This window comes from Lygodium microphyllum, chromosome 11 (genome assembly GCF_053477565.2).
Source record: "Lygodium microphyllum isolate KBCC chromosome 11, Lygodium_microphyllum_v1.1.10, whole genome shotgun sequence".
NCBI lineage: Eukaryota > Viridiplantae > Streptophyta > Polypodiopsida > Schizaeales > Lygodiaceae > Lygodium > Lygodium microphyllum.
Genome location: NC_141145.1, coordinates 101,282,738 through 101,289,191, shown reverse-complemented (window position 1 = coordinate 101,289,191; position 6,454 = coordinate 101,282,738). Strand labels below are relative to the sequence as shown.

At 41.6% G+C, this 6,454-nt stretch overlaps 1 long non-coding RNA gene across 2 annotated transcripts; it reads left to right on the top strand.

Annotated features, from left to right (window-relative positions):
* The first annotated feature begins 3,251 nt into the window (after positions 1-3,251).
* Positions 3,252-6,238, top strand: LOC148029161 (uncharacterized). 2 transcript variants are annotated; one of them, XR_015692382.1, is made up of 2 exons: positions 3,252-4,525; positions 5,686-6,238. It is a non-coding gene; the product is annotated as an uncharacterized LOC148029161 (long non-coding RNA). The 2 variants fall into 2 exon arrangements; XR_015692383.1 differs by having other exon boundaries at positions 5,641-6,238.
* Positions 6,239-6,454: the final 216 nt, after the last annotated feature.

Genomic DNA, 6,454 nt, shown 5'->3' with positions numbered 1-6,454 from the left:
ATCTTTGTTGGGTGATGTTTATTCTGTACTATATGTGATGAGACAGTGCTTCATCTTTTTGTCTCTTGCCATGTTGCAAGACAGATTTGGAGTTTTATTTTCCATGTCTGGTCCTCGTTGACTCGACAACCGCTATTAGCTCGTTTGTGGATCTTGGGGAAGATGACCTCTTTGAGTTCGGATTATTCCGGCCTTTTCCATTTCCTTAGATGGATAGCCTCGTGGCATATTTGGCGTACTCGGAATGCCTTTATTTTTGATTCAGTATCTGGTATTCATGATCATGTGGCCTGAATTCGGGGTTTAGTCTTTTGGCAAATCACCTCTATGGTGTCTGCCGATCTGGTTCTTCCCGATATTTGCTGCTCCCTGGCTGGATATTGTTCGCTCCACACCAACTATACTTTTTGTGTGACATTTCTGTGTTAGAGTCACTATAGACTTTCCTTCATGTTTGTTATTTTTAATGCTGACTTGATGGTTTGATGTAAATATTTACTACTTAATTCAATTATCTTCACGAAAAAGAGAGAGAGAGCTTTTAACAAAGTCATTGTACTGATCAAAGAAATCAATAACCCATGCTCTCGTCCACCAGAAATGGCAACCACGATTGAAGTTAAAGACAAAACTTTTAACAAAGTCACTATACTGATAAGAGAAATCGATAACCCATGCTCATGCAAGAGCTGAGCCGACTATACACAGGGGGGAGAGAGAGAGAGAGAGAGAGAGAGAGAGAGAGAGAGAGAGAGAGAGAGAGAGAGAGAGAGAGAGAGAGAGAGAGAGAGAGAGAGAGAGTACCTTGCAACAGCCGAAATAGATCTGAAACTTGGCGTTGATGACTATGATGATGGGGCTTTTGTAGACACCAGGCAAGAAACAAGAACATTTCATCAACGAGCGAGAGTGAGAGGCTGATCGACCTGCATATGACGAGAGGGAAAAACAATTAGTGCAACGGGAAAACCCACTCAGGGCCCGCCTGCAAATGACAATTGCCTACACATGATGGCGGATGTAGCAGGGCCCCACCCTATTCAAGGCCCCACCCTATTCAAGGAACGGGACTACTCCTAAAAGGATGGGGGGAGCTACTCTCTCGGATGTTAATTTTCATATAAGTGCTTTGAGGTTAGCTCTTCTGCAGACACTTTGTGCACAGACTCATCCTTGGACAAATATAACAAATTTTTTAATAGAAAAGACTGGCATTTCTCATGGTATCATGGTTATTCATGCTTCTTAGTGGCATGTGCTAAACTCCACAAGATCTATAAAGGTCTCTGAGTCTTTTCTCCTTTCCCATATGATCACATCTTGGCAGTCAATGTTACGTTTTGTGGTTTGGCGCCCTCGGATTTTCGCAAGGAGAAGAATTCCTTGCTAGGTGAGGTATAGGCCTCCTCCAGGTTGTTGGATTGGCCTAATAAAGATATGTAGAGAGATAAGTTTAATCGAATGACTCATCTAGGTCTAGAGACAATCTAGGATGGTGTCATTCCTAGGCAGGGCCGTCTTTACTCCTTTCGGTGTATTCGTCAGCACTTTCGAGTGCCTAGAGGATATCATGTTATTTGGACGGCCATAAAGGACAGAGTTATGAGCTACTATCCTTTGCCTGCATTACAGCTTTTGTCTCCCTGGTGCGATTGGATGTTTGTGATTCCTGATGATTTCGAGAAAAGTTTAGCCAACCATATATATCATCAAATGGTAGAGGCCAATAGATGGGTCATTAGTAAAAAGTGTTTATGTGGAGGCTACTTATTGGGGCTCTTCGTACTAGGAATGTGTTGCGTGCTCGTAAGATCTTTGTTGGGTGATGTTTATTTTGTACTATATGTGATGAGACAATGCTTCATCTTTTTGTCTCTTGCCATGTTGCAAGACGGATTTGGAGTTTTATTTTCCATGTCTGGTCCTCGTTGACTCGACAACCGCTATTAGCTCGTTTGTGGATCTTGGGGAAGATGACCTCTTTGAGTTCGGATTATTCCTGCCTTTTCCATTTCCTTAGATGGATAGCCTCGTGGCATATTTGGCGTACTCGGAATGCCTTTATTTTTGATTCAGTATCTGGTATTCATGATCATGTGGCCTGAATTCGGGGTTTAGTGTTTTGGCAAATCACCTCTATGGTGTCTGCCGATCTGGTTCTTCCCGATATTTGCTGCTCCCTGGCTGGATATTGTTCGCTCCACACCAACTATACTTTTTGTGTGACATTTCTGTGTTAGAGTCACTATAGACTTTTCTTCATGTTTGTTATTTTTAATGCTGACTTGATGGTCTGATGTAAATATTTACTACTTAATTCAATTATCTTCACGAAAAAGAGAGAGAGAGCTTTTAACAAAGTCATTGTACTGATCAGAGAAATCAATAACCCATGCTCTTGTCCACCACAAATGGCAACCATGATTGAAGTTAAAGACAAAACTTTTAACAAAGTCACTATACTGATAAGAGAAATCGATAACCCATGCTCATGCAAGAGCTGAGCCAACTATACACAGGGGAGAGAGAGAGAGAGAGAGAGAGAGAGAGAGAGAGAGAGAGAGAGAGAGAGAGAGAGAGAGAGAGAGAGAGAGAGAGAGAGAGAGAGAGAGTACCTTGCAGCCGAAATAGATCTGAAACTTGGCGTTGATGACTATGATGATGGGGCTTTTGCAGACACCAGGCAAGAAACAAGAACATTTCATCAACGAGCGAGAGTGAGAGGCTGATGGACCTGCATATGACGAGAGGGAAAAACAATTAGTACAACATATGAGTAATTATTCAAGTATTTAAAAAATTTATAATGCTATCACCAAAAATAATTTTGCAATGCTGAGTTGAGACTAAAGCTCAATCAATTAAGAAAGTCTAGAAAGGCAACAAGATAGCTCTACAATCATCCATAGTCTCAGACGAAATAGCAATACAATCAAAGCACACCATTACTTATACTTTCTTATATCAACTGTGTTGCTACCACATTAACATTGTGATGAGCTTTTAATCCATCTCACGTTGCATAGATGACATCCCAATCAATATCTGTAGGGTCCTTAGCACCATTGTATGAAAGGAACATGAGTTGATTCAAGATCTCGAGTGACAATCTATTGCAATCATTGGACTTGATACGATTCATTTTGGAGAAACCTCTCTCACAATCAACCGTGCTTGCAACAATGACCAAACATGCATGCCATAACTACCCTTCTATAGCAAGGTTTGTAAAATCATGCCTTTCTCTAAGAAGGGCAAATTTTTTTACTTGCCCTTCGAGAAAGGTCAAAATATTTACCTTCTCTCGAAGGTCAAAATCCCTCTAGAAGAGCTCTGCAACCTCCAAAAAAAAACCCTGGTGGCAGTGGAGGTGCAACTGAGGAGTAGCGCTGATGGTCCCCTGCTGCCCAGCCATGTACGGGCCTTATACGCGATCCCTCAAGTCCTGCTTTCCTTCTACACTCGGAACAAATCATCATCTCCTTTCGTCGCCGCATGCCTGGGCAGCAGGGCACCATCAGCGCTACTCCTCGAGGTGCCAGGTAGCACTCAAACATATCTCCCATTTAATCACATCAACATCGCATCGGCCCGTCAAGTAGATTGCAGATGAACATAATTTATGTTACTGCGGATTAAACAATGGCGTTCATCTCTTCCTGACGACGACGACGACGACGACAATAATGTGCTACTACTGATCAATCCGCATGAATTTGTGACATTATTTTTACATATGGTATCACGCCTGATTTGTTCAGTCAATTAGTTTCATGTATGAAACGCGAAAACTGCAAAACTGCCAAGTTAATCTGCAGATGTGTTTCAGTCTGTGACACCGATTTCAAATCGACAAAGTTTGCTTTTGGTTATTACAGTGTTTTGCTTAGTTGAATCTAACCAGTTGACGCATGTTACCGTACCAGAGTTGCACAAGATAGCCACCATAGAAGTGGGGATGACACTGCCACCTTCCACACAGCTCCAAGTGGCACTAAATCGAGTTTCTCCTCCGCAGCTCATGGCAGATCTGAGCTAAAATGCCTCTTAGCAAAACTACACTCAGACAAGAAGCGGGTCTGCATCTTCCTGGACAATGTGTGGGGGTGCAAGCATCTGGAGGAAATGTTGACAGAATTACTTGCCAATGTGCTCCCAGGAGGGAGCTACATGCTTATCTACTCCTGATCTGCGGCTGCGGTGAGACAGCTGGGGCAGATGTGCGTCAAGAGCAAGGAGGAGGAAGTGCAGGGCTATCCTTCCCCTTCTCAAATGAAAACGTTGTCAATATCTCATATTAAAAGGTTTAGGTTCAACAGATTAGAAGATTTCTGTGGGGACTTCCTTTTTCCAACTAACACCAAGCATTGCCACAGCATACATCTCTTAAAAGCTAGGCATAGATTTTTTGGACGAGCCACACTTCATGGAGCAGGTCTTTCCTTGGATAGCAAATCTGAAAGAGCTCACAGTTCTTTTTTTATCGCATGGTGCAACCAGCTTCCATGTTGCAAGTATCCCAAAGGTATCTCCCATTACCTAAACGCCTTTTTAGTATCTTAATAGAGTAAGGTATGCAAAAGCTTACAGTAGGACTAGCTAAAATGCCAACATAGGCTACTTACATAGCTTCATAAGTAAAATTTTCATGATTTTTATTGCTATGTGACCGATGCTTGGAACTAGAAGCAATATCCATCCATCAAGCAGTTAAGCCAACCATCCATCAGGCACTTAAGCCAACTAACTATTCCAGGCCAATGTACTTTAACTTTCTTCTTCTTTCCAGGTGAAAATGCTGTAAAATATATTAACTAAAAAGTGTGTGATACATGTCAACAAAAGTGGTATGGGTTCAGTGTAAACCAGATACCACTTATCATAAGGAGCAATCCCATAGCTTATCAGACCATGTATAAATGAGTACAGGAAGAACAGTAAGTCGAGTGAAGCTGGTTGAGGAGCTGTACATAAACTTGTTCAGTGAGGACAGGATTAGCGAAAGAGGAGTTGCTATGGTGCATGGACTAATTACAGTAGAGAGAATCATGAACAGACTAGTATTCAGCTGCAGCATTTTTGATGCGTAGGAGTATGTCTGCCATTCCTTGCTTCACTTTGACTCGGCTTTCTTGGGGTCTCCCTGCTGCCCTTTCCTGAGTTTCATTGCATGCTTGATGAGGCCTTTTTTTCATTTCCAACCTGCCACAAAAATGTCCATCTTACTGAGGACAGGAAAAAAGAAAAATGACCCTGAAACAATTGCTTCTTTTCTCTGTAACTAGATATTCCAGAGAACTATGGCCATGTTTAAGTTTCAACTTGGATGATCCACAGCACAGCAGTGCAGCATGTCTTGCCAGTACCTTACATCTTTTGGGCTTCCTATTCCCAATCTAAGATTGCAAATACAAAAAAAAAGCTTCATGTCTGCTGCACAGATGAGCAATCCTGTTCCAAATCTGAGATTGCTAATACAAAAAGCTTAACCAAAAAACAATCAACACATTCTGCATATTTTCAGGCCTATATTGGACCAATAATTCAGTGTGAATATAGAACTCAAAGCCTATTAATAGGCAGTGTGTTTTCAAGCACCTAGCTAGTTGTCAAAGCTGAAGTACAGGCAAATTTGAACAGGCTCTGTTTAGGCTGAAATTTCAGTAACCCAGTTCCCATTTTCAGCAATCCTCTCGACAGAGTTTTCATCCTCAAGCATGGCATACTACAGCTGAACGACCACGTGCGAGGCTTTACTTGGAGCTGTACTTGTTCGAACCAAAATTTTGAGCTGTGGCTATGTTCTTGGCATCATTTCCCTCATGAGTTGGTATCCTTTCAAGGAGCAGAAGCAACAACTGATGCATTAAGTGAACTTGTTGAAATTGTGGAAGAAAACATGGGGTGAAGGTTAACTGTGGGTGGGTTTTCAGCACTTGCCAAAGTCCCTCTTCGTGTAGTCCTTCACAGAATCAGACTGACAGCTGGTCAAAATATACAAGTGACACTTTCTTCTACCTCTTGTATGGCATTCATTAATGGGTTAAGAAGCACTTCGGGACAGATTTCTTCTACCTCTTGTATGGCATTCATTAATAGGTCAAGAAGCACTTCGGGACAGATTTGAGAAACCAACTACAGAAATTTGCAATTGCATTCTAATGTAAATCTGAAGTGTCTACTTGTGGGGGACATTGTGTACTTCATTTAGAGCCAATAATTGTGTCATTTGGACACATACTTTCTTCTACCTCTTGTATGGCATTCATTAATGGGTTAAGAAGCACTTTGGGACAGATTTGAGAAACCAACTACAGAAATTTACAATCGCATTCTAATGTAAATCTGAAGCATCTACTTGTGGGGAAATTGTGTACTTCATTTAGAGCCAATAATTGTGTCATTTGGACACATACTTCTCAAGATATTGTTGAAACAGTGATTATGGATCATT